Genomic DNA, 17,280 nt, shown 5'->3' with positions numbered 1-17,280 from the left:
TCAGGTGTGGTGGTGCATGTCTGTAGTCCCAGCTACTCAGGAGGCTGAGGCAGGAGAATCGCTTGAACCCAGGAGGTGGAGGTTGCAGTGAGCTGAGATCGTGCCGTTGCACTCCAGCCTGGGCGACAGAGTGAGAGTCTGTCTCAAAAACAAATAATAATAATAAATAAAAACAAGGAAAAGTAAGCAGAAGTTACATCATATCACAACTCCGGTCTTGGTAGAAGGGTTTGGGGTATCTAGCATTTATCATTTGAAGTCCTGAAGCTAATTCTTATTTAATTCCATTTATGACATGGATCATATTCATTCACTCACCTGAGCTGAAATTTGGCTTTCTGTAGTGACTGTAGGAGAGTCTAACAATGGACAGCACTGGGAAATTATTGCTTCTATAGTAAATGTTAAACTGAACAGTTTTAGCACTAACATTTTTAATATTATTAAAATAATATTAAAATTTGGGGATAATATTTTAGGTTTATGTGTACATCCCAGAAGTTTATTCTTTAATAATGATGTTTGTCATCAATTTCGGCTTCAGCTGAAGAGTGACTTATTTTTTGGCCCTTTTGGCATTTGGCTGAAATGTGTATTCAGTGCACTTCTAATGGAGGCATAATGGGGTATGAAAATATGGGAAAGGCAAAATTAATTCCAGCTGATGGCATTAGTGAAGGTTGAGTGGGGAACAGACATTTGAGATGGACAATGAAACATGAGGAGGCTACTAACAGGCAGAGATGGGTGATAGAAAAAGGGCATTTGAGGCCAAAAAGTGTGCTTGAATCTTTCCTGTAAAACTGTATGCACACAGGCGCGGTGGCTCATGCCTGTAATCCCAGCACTTTGGGAGGTCAAGGTAGGCAGATCACCTGAGGTCACGAGTTTGAGGCCAGCCTGGCCAACATGGTGATACCCCGTCTCTCCTAAAAATACAAAAATTAGCCAGGCATGGTTGTGCACACCTGGAATCCCAGCTACTCAGGAGGCTGAGGCAGGAGAATGGCGTGAACCCGGGAGGCGGAGCTTGCAGTGAGCCAAGATCACGCCACTGCACTCCAGCCTGGGTGACAGAGAGAGACTCCATCTCAGAAAAAAAAAAAAAAAGCAAACGGTATGCACCCAGCCATGATATTTGTCTTCTGTGATTCCTACCTCCCACTGCTTCCATAGGATTCCTACCTCCAAGCTTCCATAATGAAATCCTTACCTTTTCGTTTCAAATTTATGTTTTAGTTTTTCTCAGCTCTCCTGTAAATACACGTTTTTACATACACACAAAATATGCTTACATATACCAAAGTAACTATTTCCTAAAGGAACTCTTTGATAACAAGAAAAGTGCTGCTGTTATTAATTAGCATATGATGATTCAGTGTGACATGCTTTCTGAGTTACTCTGGCTGGAAGTTTAGAGATAACACTAATTAGAGCTTGTAATATTAACACGTAAAGTAGAGTTGGAGTGTCATTTTATCAATCACTTTCACTCTAAGCAAACCCTGAACACTAATGGGAACCATACTCTTTCCCTTGTTCAAATATTTTACCCGAAGGCCTCAGATTTGTTCTCTGTAGTGTGTTAGCATGTTGAACTTCAACTGTTTTCCATTACTTGAAGTGGGTTAAATGCAGAAGGTTGGGGGTGCCATACCACTTCTAGTTCAGATCATTATGTTTCTCTGATTAGGCACTGTAGTAGTCAGCTTTTGCTAAGTAAGTCTATAGTAACAAACGAACCTAAACCTCAGTTTCCTCTTCGCTCACATTATATATTATGTCAGCTAGCGGCTGAGGCTCTGATCCATGTAATTTCTTATTCTAGAACCCAGGCAGAAGGACCAGCCTCTATTCAGAACTTGCCTTTCTCTTGGTGGAGGGAAAGAGCAGGCACACTAGTAGAGAAAGGCAGTGACTCTTAAAGCTTCCACCCAGAACTGTCGGATTGTCCCTTCCAATTATATTTTATTGACCAAAGCAAGATTCATGTTTCCAAACTTTGTGATTACAGTATGATATTTAACCGAAGAGAGGAGGAAAATCCCATCATGAGATCATAGCCAAGCCTGAATGCCTTCGGGGCAGCACTGGAAGTCACATAGTGGGCAAGCCTGTCTATTCCTCTAAAGGAGAGCAAACATTTGGGAACGATATTTCAATCTACCACAGGCATTTAGTGGACTTACCTTTTCACTTATTTATGTGAATATAATTTTCATGTTTTTCCTGTTTGTTTTCCTCCAAGAATTATGTTTCCAACTCTAAGGGAATAGTGGTAACCCTAAATTATGGCCTTTTTAAAAGAGAGCTCTGTCTCTATTTCAGGACTTTCACAGGATCTTATTCTCCTGTGTCGTCAACCCTCTTGCAGCTGGTGTTTACGTCCGAATCAGGTCACTGGCTGGCATTTACAGGTGAACCTTCTGGTTCTGTGTCCCAAGAGGAGAGTAGGAGAGAGAGAGGGAAGAACCCAACATTCATTTATTTACAAATATTTATTGAATACTTTCTGTGTGCAGGCAGTATTGTAGATGCTAGGGATGGAGGAGTAAACAAAGCAAAGCTTGTTGAGCTTCCACTAAGGAAACAAGCAATATGATGCTATGTGGTAAAAGTGCTATGACGACAAGTAAAGAAAGGAGAGAATGACAGGGTAAGGTGATAAGAGGAAGACTTTCAGAGGTAACATTTGAGCAGAACCTTCATTAAAATGAGGGCATGAGCTAGAAGCATCTGGGAGGAAAATCATTCTCCTGCATAGCATAAAGACTCTGAGATGGGGAGAAACTTGGCAGGATTAAGAAACCTCAGGGAGGCCAGTATGACTAGAGCAGTGTCAGAGAGAATATATGGTAGGAAACAAAACAATCATATACAGATTTGTAGAGGTGTTAATTTTGGATTTTATTCTGAATGTGATGGAAGCCATGAATCGTTTGGAGCAAGATGGTGATATGATCTGATTTGTTTTTAAAAGATCATTCTGGGCTGGGAGTGGTGGCTCACATGTGTAATCCCAGCACTTTGGGAGACCAAAGTGGGCAGATCACCTGAGGTCAAGAGTTCAAGACCAGCCTAGCCAACATGGCGAAACCCCGTCTCTACTAAAAAAATACAAAAATTAGCCGGGCGTGGTGGGGTGGGGGGCCTGTAATCTCAGCTACTAGGGAGGCTGAGGCAGGTAGAATTGCTTGAACCCCGGAGGCAGAGGTTGCAGTGAGCAGAGATCACGCCACTGCACTCCAGCCTGGGCGACAGACAGAGATTCTGTCTCAAAAAAAAAAAGTGATTCTGGCTGCTAATATAGAGAATGTGTTATAGCAAAGGAGTGGAAGAAGTGAGGAAGGTTCTACCTCTTCAGTGTTATCCAATACTAAGATATTATTCTTAACATCTCTGGCCCCATATGTGGCATTTAATGTACATGGATTTAAGAGATTCATGTTTATAAGCTTTGTGATGAAAATATGATAATGTATGCCTGAAGAAAGGAAAAAATCCACCATCAAATTGCATTATTTTAGAAAAAGGAACTAAAATAAGATTTATACATTCATTAGGAAAAATTTGAAATGAATAGCGAAAATATATTTAATATTTGCCTAACAGCCCATATTGGAAGGTGAGAGAGGAAAACTTTAATAGATTAAGTCAGTCAGACACTGAATTAAAAAATCTCTGTGACCAAAGCAAAAGAAGCCATACTGCAGAGGAAAGTCCTTCTTAAAATAAACCATATCAGCTGGGTATGGTGTTGCATGTCTATAATTTCAGTACTTTGGGAGGCCATGGTGGGAGGGTCCCTTGAGCCCAGGAGTTCAAGACTAGCCTGGGCAACATAGGGAGACCCTGTCTCTACAAAAAATAAATTTAAAAAAATTAGCCTGGTGTGGTGACATATGCTTGTAGTCCCAGCTGCTCAGGCTACTCAGGAGGCTGAGGTTGGAGGACTGCTTGAGCCCAGGAGGTCAAGGCTGCAGCGAGCCATGATAGCGCCACTTCACTACAGCCTGGGTGACAGAATGAGATTGTCTCAACAAAAAATTGATGAGATTTAGGAGACACATCAGTCTGATCAGCAGTGGAAAGCACATTAGTACTTGACTCAAGAGAACTGTGTCTCACCTCTGGATCTCCAATTACTGGCTGGGGGACCTCATACAAATTACTTAACTTTTCTGAGTCTTCATTTTCTTATCTATAGAAATGGAGGATACCAGTTTATTCTTTATAGAGTTTTGAGGACTAGATTAGTTTTGAGGATTAGATGAGATATTACAAATGAAGTGCTGGCCCAGTAGTTGGTATGTATTATAAGTATAAACATTCTTATGAACCTGAATTCTGTAGGAAATTGCTCTCAGAAAGCTGTGATCTCCAAGAGATTGACCCAAAGATGGTATAGAAAATAAAATGCAATGGCCACAAGATTGTTGACTGTCCTCTAAGTATTTGTCAATTGAGAAGGGTTTTTTCCTGGCCAGGCACAGTGGCTCATGCCTGTAATCCCAGCACTTTGGGAGGCCAAGGTGGGCAGATCACGAGGTCAAGAGTTCAAGACCAGAATGGCCAACATGGTGAAAACCCGTCTCTACTAGGAATAAAAAATTAGCCAGGTGTGGTGGCGCATGCCTGTAATCCCAGCTACTCGGGAGGCTGAGACAAGAGAATTACTTAAACCCGGGAGGCAGAGGTTGCAGTGAGCCGAGATCACACCACTACACTTTGTCCTGGGCGACAGAACAAGACTCTGTCTTGCGGAAAAAAAAAAAAAGAAGAAGGGTTTTTTTCCCTTAAAAACCCAAACCATCAGTGATCTCCATTGCTGAAATTAGTGGGTGCCAGTTGCATGAAATTCCAGGATGTTTATCTAACCTAGGGTGCTCCTTCCTCTGAGGGGAAGAAGTAGATGCCAGGAGAGGTTTAAACCATTAAGTGGCTTGCACACTGGGTGTAGCTGGAATGTACCTCAAGCAGGCACGTCAGTCTACTTCTTTGGCTGCATTTTTGAAAGGTGTGTCAAAGTTTAGCATTACTCCTGGGGATGGTCTACTCCTGAAGAGCAGGCCAGGAAAATTCCCAGTAAGTGGACTAAATGAATAAATGGAAAAATGTCGCAGTTCCCTCTCCTCAGAGCCTCGCACAAAAGGTAGCCATTACATAGGCCACTGTCAAACAGTCCTCTGAGAGATTCCCACACTCTTCCTCTTCCCTCTAGACTACCCATCTGCCCCAATCCCCACCTTGAGCAGCCTCTTCTGTTTTTTCTCCCACTACAGCAGCCAGCCCCACCGCATGGTGCAGAGCTTGAAGATGGAATGGGAAGATAGGATGGGCAGAAACTGCCCTGCAGTAGCTATATCATCCCTGGTTGCATACCTAAGAAAACCACTAAGGTCACCACACCCTGGAGGTGACATTCGCATGATTTATGCCTCTCTTGGGCTTTAGATTTGATTCCTTTACTTTGCTATAACTCTGTCATGACCAGTTTAAAGGCCCCAATGTCATGTCCTCGTATTAACAACCGAGGCTACAATGCAAGCCCTGCCGTGTGCGCTTCTTTACAAAAGGTCAAAGTAAAAAGGAAATCTATACCAAAGAGCCTCTGGATACTATTTCCAGCTTCGGGGAAGTCCATAGTAGGTACTTCCACGAGTAGAGAACATTGTCTTAGACTGGGATAAGGGTTGGTATTCGCAGTCCCCTTCCTATGTTCTGCCCATTGTAAAGACCAGGGTCAGCGTTGAGCCTCGCCCTCCTTGCTAGAACTACAACTCCCAGGATGCACCGCGGCACGGGAGTGCGCACACGCGTCGGAGGCGAAGGAGGAACGCGCCGCATGACAGGGCGGTCGAGTGAGGGAGCTGCTGGCGGGTGGGTCAGGCAACTCCTTGGGAGGCCAACGCGGGCGGACCGGCGAGTGCTGGGAACCGAGCCTCGGCTTGCGGCCGGCAGTTTCCGTGGGTCTGTGAAGAGGTCAGCGGCCCCTGCGGGCGCCATTCAGGTAAGCCCAGCCCGGTGCTTTCCAGGAAGTCCGTCTGCGGGCGCGGGTAGGGAGTCGCACCGGCCATGGTGGCTGAGGAGGGAGAGGTTGCTGCCCGCCGGCCGCCGGACTCCGGGCTCCTTCCCGACGGGTCCGTCTCGGGGAGCAGGGGCGCGCGGGGGCTGCTTCTGCGCGAACGGCCCGGGCGGGGGAGGTGGGGCGCGCTGGGCGTCGCCCGCCGGTCGAGGCGCGCGAACCCGGCGTTCCCGGTGAATCACCCGCGGCCCGGGCGCCGGGGTTCGGGACCGGCCCCCTCCCCTCCGGCTGAGCCGCGGCCGAGCTGGCTCCCTGCGCCCCACCCAGCATCGCCGGGATACGATCGCCCCGAGATGGCACCGAGCCTCCTTCAAAGGCTTCGGCTTGTTGAAAGTTGGGCGGCGGAGTGGGGGAGCCAATACTTAGGGCACACCCTTTTTGTGATTGAAATGTGGCTGCCCTTGCGTTCACCGGTTTGATCTGTCTGCTGTTAGAATTAAGTTCCTAGCTCCCAGGCAGCACAGCTGGATCCGGCTGGGAAGTTTGTGTGTTCGTTTGTTTTTGAGGACGTGACTGGGTCGTTATATTTTTGCTTGCGGGAAGTGGTGTGTTTCCTCCGCAAGCCTGCATTCTGATTACAAACAGAAATGGGAAACAGCCAGTTTCTTTCTTTCTTTTTAATGTTTAGTTAAGAATCGCATTTCCAACTTGCCCTTGGCCTCTGTTAAAACCAAAAGTCATCTGGCAATGAACACTGCAGTAAAACTTACCCCAGGAGGCCATACTTCAACAGAAAAAAAGCCTGTGGAGATTTAAGTTAGTTATGTGCAGCCTCCCTTGGTTTGTAACATTTTCATGCAGCTCATGTCTCCTCTCCTTTTCTGAGAAACCTTCAGATTAATTTTTTTTGGCAGATTAAATTGATTAATTGGCCCGCCAAAAATATATTAGGCTTGGAAAAATAGCTTTGCCAAGGCTCATTTACTCTTGCTAGTTTCTTCTTCCTAGGCACCTGTTCACCTTTAAGAGTCAGCAATCATAATAGTTACAGTCCCCTTTCTTACACATTCCTACAAAAGGAACAAAACGAATTAAAATGTCCCAATATATTTTAATTCTTTGAGCTTTCTTTGCTTTTGCAACTCTGAGAAATTGTAGTTTGCTAATCTTTAAAATTAGATTGTTGGACCAGATGACCCCCAAGATTATTCCGCCCCTAAATATCTCTGGTTTTTAAAAGTTCATTTATTTTGCTCATTCAGGAAACACTGGCGATATGAATTCCAAGTCCTATGCTAGACATGAGAAAGAGCAAACATGAGTTCTTGAGAATGCTGTAGACCTACTGCTCAATTTTATTATTTATTTATTTATTTATTTTATTTATTTTTTTGAGACGGAGTCTCGCTCTGTCGCCCAGGCTGGAGTGCAGTGGCGCAATCTCGGCTCACTGCAAGCTCCGCCTCCCAGGTTCACGCCATTCTCCTGCCTCAGCCTCTCCGAGTAGCTGGGACTACAGGCGCCCGCCACCACGCCCGGCTAATTTTTTGTATTTTTAGTAGAGACGGGGTTTCACCGTGGTCTCGATCTCCTGACCTCGTGATCCACCCGCCTCGGCCTCCCAAAGTGCTGGGATTACAAGCGTGAGCCACCGCGCCCGGCCTCAATTTTATTTAATCATATTTTTTATGACTAATTCCCAAATTTTGTGGTATATCCAATATGCCAACCTACATTGTAATTAGTAACTTCATCTGAAGTTAAATAGGTACAGGTCAAATCCCATTCAAAGAGCTTTCATGTCTTAATTACTGGCCCATTGAAACAAAACAGGTTTGGTACAACAGAAAGGCCCTGAATGGTGGAGGGCAGTCTTTTCAAACTTTAGCATGCATAATTCATTCAGGATATTGTAGGTTCGAAGTAGAGTCCAAAGTCTATATGTCTAATAGGTGGTGCTGTCGGAGACCACACTTTGAATGTCAAGTGTGGGGAGGTAATTGTAGAGATATTTTCAGGTGTTTTTAATGGCAATTTAAATACTGGTACTGATAACTGATATTAGATACATAATTGATGGCTTTTTCAACTCTCAGTTTTTTAAAATACTGTAATCCTATTAACTCTAACAAGAACAATTGTCTTCATAAGTTTTTCTCTTTCTTTCCTTTTCCTTTCTCTTTGCTAGTTTTTCTTTTTTCTCTTTGCTTTTTTTTCTCTCCTCCTCTTCCTTCCTTAATTGTTTTCATTCACATTAATTTGGCAATTCATGAATTCAAGTATGTGTCTTACCCCATTCTGTACAAAACAGTGTTTCAGGCTCCTGGTGAATATGTATAAGACATGAGGCCAGGGCCGGGCCTGGTGGCTCACACCTGTAATCCTAGCACTTTGGGAGGCCAAGGTAGGAGGATTGCTTGAACCCAGGTGTTTGAAATCAGCCTGGGCAACATAGCAAGACCCTGTCTCTACAAAAATAAAATAAATTAGCCAGGTGTAGTGGTGATGCCTGTAGTCCTAGCTACTCGGGAGGCTGAGGCAGGAGGATTGCTTGAGCCCAGGAGTTTGAGGTTACAGTGAGAGACAATGATTGTGCCACTGCATTCCAGCCTGCGTGACAGAGTAAGACCCTGTCTCTCTAAAAAAAGAAAAAAAATTTTATATATAAATGACATGGTTCCTGTCAGGACCTTATTCTCTTTGGGATTAGGCAGATGTACTTATGTATAGTCCACAGCACTTGTAAGAGCCACCTGTAGGGAATAAAAACGTGGTAGATATTCAGAAGAGATCTTTTCCAGTTGCCGTAGTGGGGAACAACTAAAGTCAGTATTTTTTTCCATTCACTGGTCATCTCTTTCCCCAGGCTATACTGTCTATACTGTTTAAGTGTATGTGACATATCTACATAGAGTATAGTGCAATTCTGTAAATTTATTTTATTTGGAACCTGAGATGAGCCAGATACGTGAACATAATTAGAACCGGATGTGGTGGCACGCTTCTGTAGTACCAGCCACTTGGGAGGCTGAGGCAGGAGTATCACTTGAGCCCAAAAGTTCCAGGACAGCCTGGGCAACATAGCAAGACCCTGTCTCAAAAACTAAAACAAAAGAAAAAATCAGTTATATCTGAGCAATATCATAGGGAGGATGAGAGGCTGTGGGGATAAAAATATACCTGGATAGAGGGAGGGAGAAAGATAAAGAGGATCCAGTAAACAGTAGAGGAAAAAAAAGGCTTTTAGTAAGGTTTTCTGGTATCAGTCTGATGTATACTGATATTTAGGCAGTGTTGTAGCCGGCAAACTATTCTTCACGCTTTTCAGTTGCTCTTAAATTTAATATGCATGTTGTAGCTGGCAGACTATTCTTCATGCTTTTCAGTTGCTCTTAAATTTAATGTGCATGAGCTGTCTCAATTAGAATAGATGAGGAGGGCATTATTCTCCAGGCCATATGGCTAAAGCGCTATCATCCCTTGGTCATTGATAGTCCTTGCTGACATTCGATTTACATGCAGTTTTATGTCAGATCCTTTAAAATCACAAATATATGGAGAGAAAAATGGTATAGACAATAGAAAATTCTACTGGGCCTATAACTGGTCCATTAAGTGCTTATTTAAATTGTAAACAATCAAATTTAATTTGGTGTTTATAAAAGATTATGTGAACATACATTCTTGTATCTATATGTGTCTGTAATCCATTAGCTTATTTACAATGATCAAAGAATAGAAGTGTGAATAAATCAGAATGGCACATGATTGAAAATGCTGTGTAACTGAACATGCATTTGTGTAGTCTTGAGGAATTTCATTTGAAACAAAATTGTTAGTCTGTATCTTGAGGCACAATGCTACTTTGTATTTTTATTGATGTATAATTAACATTCAATAAAATGCACATAATATCCAGTTCAGGGAGTTCTGACAATTGTATGCACTGTAACTTCTACCAAAATCAGATAGAAAACATTTTTTTTAAGTCACCCTAGAAACTTCCCTCACTTACCTTCCTCCAAAGGCAATCACTTCCTGACTCCATAGATTTCTGACACCACAGAGTTTTTTTGACTGGTCTTGGACTTCACATAAATGGAGTCATACAGCATGTGCTTTTTTTGTGTTTGGCTTCTTTCATATAAGAAAGATTCATCTATGTTGCTGGCAAGTATCAGTGGTTTGTCCATTTAAGTTGTTGAATAGTATTCCATTGTACGAATATACCCCAATTTATATTTTCTCCTTGATGGATATTTGGAATAAGGTTGTTATGAACATTCTTTTACAAGTTTCTTGATAAATACCTAGGAGCAGAGTTACTGAGTCATAGGGTATGTGTATGTTTAACTTTATTAAAAATCTGCCAAACAGTTCTCCAAGGTGGTTTATACCGAGTTCTACTTGCACCATATTTTTAGTATTGCCAATGTTTAGTGTTGTCAGCCTTTTCAATTTTAGTCACACTACAGGATGTACAGTTGTACCTCATTATGGTTTTAATTTACATTTTTCTGATGATTAAGAATGTTGAGTGCTTTATCATATGTTAATTGGCAATGCAGTATCTTTTTTTGTGAATTGTTTCTTCAGGTCTTACCTAGTGTTTCATTGGGTCATCATCTTTTTGTTGTTTGTAGGAGCTGTTTATATATTCAAGGTACAAGTTCTTTGTCACATACATAGATAAATGTGTTGGCAGTTTTTTTTACACAGTCTGTCCCTTGTCTACTTTCTCAATGATATTGTGATGAGCAGAAATTTTTAATTTTTATGAAGTCTGTTTTATCAATTTTTTGTATTATGGCTAGTGTTTTTTGTCCTGACCAGTAAATTTTTACCAGTGCCCAGGATTACGAAGAAAGCTTTTTCTTCTAGAAACTTTATTTTTCTAAGTTTTTCATTTGGGTCTGTGATTGATCTCAAAGTAATTATTATTGTGTTATGATATAAGATAGGGGTTTGGGTTCATTTCCCCCCTATATAGATATCTAGTTGTTCCAGCAACATAGGTTTAAGAAAAACTTTCCTTTCTCGGCCAGGCACAGTGGCTCACACCTGTAATCCTAGCACTTTGGGAGACCAAGGCACGCAGATCATTTGAGCCCAGGAGTTTGAGACCAGTCTGGTCAACATGACAAAACCCCATTTCTACTAAAAATACAAAAATTAGCCAGAAGTACTGGCATGCACTTGTAGTCCCAGCTACCTGGGGGCTGAGGCAGGAGGATCATCTGAGGGAGGTGGAGGCGCAGTGAGCTGTTATCGTGCCGCTGCACTCCAGCCTAAGTGACAGAGTAAGACCCTGTCTCAAGACAAAACAAAACACACCTCTTTTTTGTTTGTTTGTTTTTCTGCATAAGATTGACTTGGCATCTTAGCTGTCAGCTGAGCCACTTTGCATTTTAGTTGTGCTTATATTGTCAGTTTCTTAAGCACGGACCCTGACCTTAAAAATAAAATGTTTATGCTCCTCTTCCAGATTGGGACTTGACTGAGATTGATCCAGGGCTAGTTACCATGTATTTCCTGATGGAAGAATGTTAAGTATGAATTTGAATTTTAAATGGCTTTTCTGTGGGTCGAGTTAATGGAGACAACCTCATTTTAGAAGCAATTGGCATCTTCCTTATAAAATAGGCAGATGTTTAGAATGAAGGAGATGTAAGCCTGGAGAGATCACCTAGGACTCGAACATAGCAAGCTATAGGGAGCTTAATATTTTCTTGTTTATTGGCTTGATCTAAATAGATGCAATTATATATAAGCCATGTGTTTTACTTTCCATCTTTTTCTGTTTTGTTTTGTTTTGAGACAAGGTCTCAATTTGTCACCCAGTTTGGAGTGCAGTAGTGTGATCTCGGCTCACTGCAGCCTCGACCTCCTGGGCTCAAGCAATCCATCAGCCTCAGCCTCCCAAGTATTAATAGCTGGGACTACAGGCATGCACCACCATACCTGGCTAATTTTTGTATGTTTAGTAGAGATGGAGTTTCATCATGTTTCCCAGGCTGTCCTTGAACTCCAGAGCTCAAGCAGTCTGCTCACCTTGGCCTCCCAAAGTGCTGGGATTACAGGTGTGAGCCACCACACCCAGCCCTAGTTTCCATGTTTCTACTCCATTGTCTGTTCCAATCCTTTGTGATGCAATTTCTGAATTTGCCTTGGAACAATTTTTAGGGAGACAGTTTGGTTATTTTTTTCTTCTAAGTTTATGTGCTGATAATACAATAAGTTGATAACATTATTTTACAAAGAATGTCACCCCAACCTCATTATTCTTATATAGCTATTTTTACTTTTCCTCATTTCTTTCCAGGCCTTATTCATCCTCATACATATTTTTATATGATTGTAATCATAGTGTGCATGTTGTTTTTTGTTCAGAGATTGAGTTGTAACTAGTGAATGCTGTCTCCCTTAGGTAGATCACCCTTGTTAATAAAGACAAAGATTAGAGATGGAGAGAAGACAACTGGGGACTTACCAGTGAGGAGTCTTGAATCCTAAAGCTTAACTAAAATAGAAGTAGAAAAAAGCTAAAATTTTCAAAGACAGGATTACCTTTCTGTGGAAATGCAGGACAACTTTGGTTTCCTTATTTATTCCTTCCCCCTTTCTGTAATATATAAGAGCTTTAGTGAGATATAATTCACACGCCATACAATTCACCCATTTAAAGTGTACAATTCAGTGGATTTTGGTACATTCAGAATTGCAGAACCATCACCACCATTTTAGAACACTTTCATCACACCAGAAATAAACCCCTTACCATTAGCAGTTACTACCTAATTCCTCCCAATTCCCCCCGGTCTCCCTCACCCAGCCCTAGGCAACCACTAATCTACTCTCTCTTAAGATTTGCCTATTCTGGACATCTCATATAAATTGAATCATATAATATGTCATATTTTGTGACTGGCTTCTTTCACCCTTATACCACTCTTAAGAGTTTGTTTTCACGCCTATAATCCCAGCACTTTGGGAGGCTGAGGCAGGTGGATCATGAGGTCAGGAGATCGAGACCATCCTGGCCAACATGGTGAAACCCCATTTCTACTAAAAATACAAAAATTAGCCAGGCACGTTGGCGCACACCTGTAGTCCCAGCTACCCGGGAGGCTGAGGCAGGAGAATCGCTTGAACCTGGGAGGTGGAGGTTGCAGTGAGCCGAGATCATGCCACTGCACTCCAGCCTGGTGACAGAGTGAGACTCTGTCTCAAAAAAAAAAAAAAAAAACAAAGAAAGAAAAATACTGAAATACAGTCAAGGTTCCTCCTCAGATGTGCACCCTTTTTGAGCTATAAAGATATCCACTCCCTCGGGTATATATGTTCAACACCTGCACCCACTCACTAAGGAAGGAACACAAACACATTAAGACAAACTTACAAACTAAGGCAACATATACAGTGATGATAACCCACTACAAATAAACAGTTTCATATCTGGGCATCACTAAGCATGAACATCATTATGAGTACATACAAGTGAACACAGTTCCTGAAGTGTCTGTGAGAAAGTGAATAAAAATGTGGTAAACTAGAAGAAAATGAGGGCTGGGTGTTACATATATATATAGAGAGAGAGACTTGTAGGTAAGAAGATTGTTGTATTTCCTTAACCATAGCATAGCAATTCTTTTGAGCAGGATATTATTAGTCATACTTATACAGTAGGGGATTTCCATCCATGTGGAAAATTACAACCAACAAAATATTTTCATTCCCTGGGTGTGGTGTTAAAACTTTGATGAGGAGTTAAGGAATATTCAGAGGAAGCCCCTCAAATGTATGAGTCTGGCTTATAGTCAGGCAGCCCTTACCCTGAGGCAAACATGACAAGACATGATACAACCGCCAAGATTTATTTTCATTCATGGTGGGCTATAATTAACCCAGGTAATACTCTTAGGGAACTATTCTTTTTTTTTTTTTCTTTTTTCCTCTTTAATATGCCCACTTGAGTGCTAGACCAGCTGAGGAGTTGGGGGTCTAATTTCACTGGAAATACCAATAAATATGTGATGATTTCAAAGTCACGCCCACCCCCCCCTTTTGTTCTTCTCCTGTTGTCCCTAAGATTTACAGTTTCTTGGCGAAAAATTACAGAACCCTACACAGAAATGGACCAAGGCAGATGTGTAGGATTTCGCCTCTGCAAGGCCTTCTGGGCAGGTGGGCTCTTCTGTTAGTCCTCAGCACACCCTCTATGCTTGCCTTTCCTCTGCCACTTTTCTTGAACCCCCATTATTATTCCTTGTCAACTCATCTCACTTTCTGCTTTCCTTAGACATTGGCCAGCATTCCAAGTGATATAATGTGCCCTCCACCAGAGAATAGCTGGCACTGCTTTAAGCCCCTTAGCCTTCCCTCCTACCTCAGAAGAAATTGTTTCCTCTTTTCTTCTCCCACTGCCTGAATCTGGTCTAGCACACAAGGGGAGCCTCTGCAGAAATGTTATTTGAACTGGTCCTTGAAAGATGTGAAAGGATTTGAACATGAGAAAGAGTGCAAAAGGACATTTCCTGTGTAATGAACGGTGTGATGTAAGGGCTGCAGGCAGAAGAGCATGGAGGCGTACTTCTGTGTAACACAGGGTGTGTGAACATCACTCCTTTCCCTTTACTTTTCTTCTTCTTGCCCTGGCTTCCCTCCCAGCTCCAACCTTTTTCAGCCTGTGCTTTGATCTCCTTGCTTGGTATATACTTCTCCACCCCTCTCTGTCTAGCTAATTCTGTCCCTCCCTGACTACCCACAGTGATCTCTGAATTTCTGTACACTAATAGCCAGTACCATTCTTTTGGCAGTTAATTATATATTTTCTTGAAAAAAAAAAAAAGCACTTTGTGTGCATGTCTGATTTTCCCAAATACAGTATATTAGTCAAGGTGTTTAGGTCTCAGGGAACACAAACCCACTTAAGCTGTCTTGCTAGATGGTATGGTGGCAGAGCTGGGAGTTGTACTGCATTACTATTGTAAGGGCGCTGAGGTCCCTGAAATGACCTACAGCTGGAACCCAGAGCAGACACTTTGAAAGTCTCTGTCCTCTCTCTGCTTGTAGGGCTCTCTTTGGCTTCTTTCTGTGCCTCTGCTCCATTTTAGGACATTAATTTTGATCATTACTGTGTAATTTATCTTGATTGCTGAGCTTTTTTGCACCCTATTAAATCTTGTGCCTGAGGCAGGTGCCTCCTTTCCTTCTTCCCTCTAGCCCCAGCCCTGCTTCATTCTCTTCCCTACAGACTGACCTTCTGTGCTTTCCCCTTGGCTTCAGCTTCAAGGTGACTGGCTTGTTTTGATAGTGCCTCCAGACTTGGTGATACCTTATGTCTCAACTTGAGTTTTGTCTCCCAGCTTTCCAGATTTCTGGAGAAGAATTGAATTTGATCCGTCCTGGTTAGATTGAGAGTGGTGACTCCTGTACCAAACAGCTGTGAAAGGTGGGGCGTTGTTATGTTGTTTCTTTGGCTGTATATTTCACAGGGACTGGAGTAAGGGGTGGGTCCCCCCACACAAGGAGGTTTGGGGTTGTTCATCTCAAAACATGCTTATTTTGATGTCAGAAGGAAGTGACCATGCCTTCTCTTTTTTGGTATGTTCCCTGCATCTGGCAGATTGACAGCTAAGAAATAGGTGTATCTCTCTCTTTTTTTTTTTTTTCATTTTGTTTGAGACTGGGTCTCACTCTATTGTCTAGGCTGGAGTGCAGGTGTGATCATAGCTCCCTGCAACCTCTGCCTCCCAGGTTCAAGCAATCCTCCCACCTTAGCTCCCCAAGTAGCTGGAACTAAAGGCATGTGCCACCATGCCTGGCTGATTTTTTGTAGTTTTTATAGAGATGGGGTCTCTTTATGTTGCCCAGACTAGTCTCACACTCCTGGGCTCAAGCAATCCTCCTGCCTCGGCCTCCCAAATTGCTGGGATTACAGAGGTGAGCCACCACACTCAGTCTTCTCTTATTTAGTGTCTATTTATTCCTATGACTTACCATTTGACCATTAGGATTAACGTTTAGGTATAATAGTCAATTCAGAGCAATTTTTTTTTTTTCCGAGACAGGCTTTCGCTGTCATCCAGGCTGGAGTGCAGGTGTGATCATAGCTCACTGCAGCCTTGAACTCCTGAGCTCAAACGATCCTCCTGCCTTAGTCTCCCAAGTAGCTGGGACTACAATTTGTACACCAGCACACCTGGCTAATTTTTCTAGTGAGCAATATTTTTAATACTTAAAATGAATTACTAAAATTTGTGTTATCATTTGGAAATTTTCTAATTTTATAGCAGATTAAATATTTTTTAAACATTGCTTTTTGAAATTTGTTTCTCAGTTCAGAAAGAATAGGGGAGTAGAATATTGATAATCAAAGAGTGACAATACAGTACAACTTTACTGACTCTGCTCCCAGCCCCATTAGGATATGATAAAACCAAGTTGTCACATCATTGATCTCAATGCTTACTGAGTCCCCTTATATTACTTTATTTTATATTAATTTAGTGTCTACCATGTTGCAGGCATTATATTAGGAGCTCATAATGTAAAAATAGGTCCTTGCCCTCAAAGTGCTCACAGTCTATGGTGGAGATAGATGGTGGTCCGTCTCTGTCAGAGACATGGAGACTGATTATGGTCTGGTGAGATAAATGTTGATAGAAGTGTGGGCAAAGATAGAGGTGGCTAGCACCTCTCTTCTATTATTTTCTTTGTGTACATAGATCTCTCACTCTTCTATATTCTCTTTAGTCTCCAACTCTCTCATTCAGTCTCTGCACTTAATTGCTTATATTATGTGGATCAGAGTATGGTATGAATAATATCTCATTTACTTAACGTGAACTAATGAAGTGTTCCTTAAAAATGAAGACAATATTTAATGAAGATAATGACTATTAGCTAACATTGATCACATGCTCTGTATTAGGTACGTTCTAAGTGATGTATATATGTTATCCTCATTTAACAAATTAACGTATCAATCCCAGGAGATACTTACTCTTTTTTTTTTTTTTGAGACGGAGTCTCGCTCTGTCGCCCAGGCTGGAGTGCAGTGGTGCAATCTCAGCTCACTGCAAGGTCCGCCTCCCAGGTTCATGCCATTCTCCTGCCTCAGCCTCCCGAGTAGCTGGGACTACAGGCACCCGCCACCACGCCCGGCTAATTTTTTCGTATTTTTAGTAGAGACGGGGTTTCACCGTGGTCTCGATCTCCTGACCTCGTGATCCACCCGCCTCGGCCTCCCAAAG

The 17,280-nt window shown here is 42.3% G+C and overlaps 1 protein-coding gene across 1 annotated transcript in view; it reads left to right on the top strand.

Moving 5' to 3' along the window:
* The first annotated feature begins 5,804 nt into the window (after positions 1 to 5,804).
* Positions 5,805 to 17,280, top strand: part of TMOD3 (tropomodulin 3) — an 80,512-nt gene continuing 69,036 nt past the window's right edge. Inside the window, exon 1 of the mRNA XM_003266937.3 lies at positions 5,805 to 6,010. The gene's annotated coding sequence lies outside the window, so the exon portion shown is untranslated. The remainder of the gene's footprint in view (positions 6,011 to 17,280) is intronic.

The sequence above is a fragment of the Nomascus leucogenys genome, chromosome 6 (genome assembly GCF_006542625.1).
Source record: "Nomascus leucogenys isolate Asia chromosome 6, Asia_NLE_v1, whole genome shotgun sequence".
NCBI lineage: Eukaryota > Metazoa > Chordata > Mammalia > Primates > Hylobatidae > Nomascus > Nomascus leucogenys.
The sequence above is the reverse complement of the archived record's forward strand: the minus strand, read 5'-3'. Positions and strand labels throughout refer to the sequence as shown.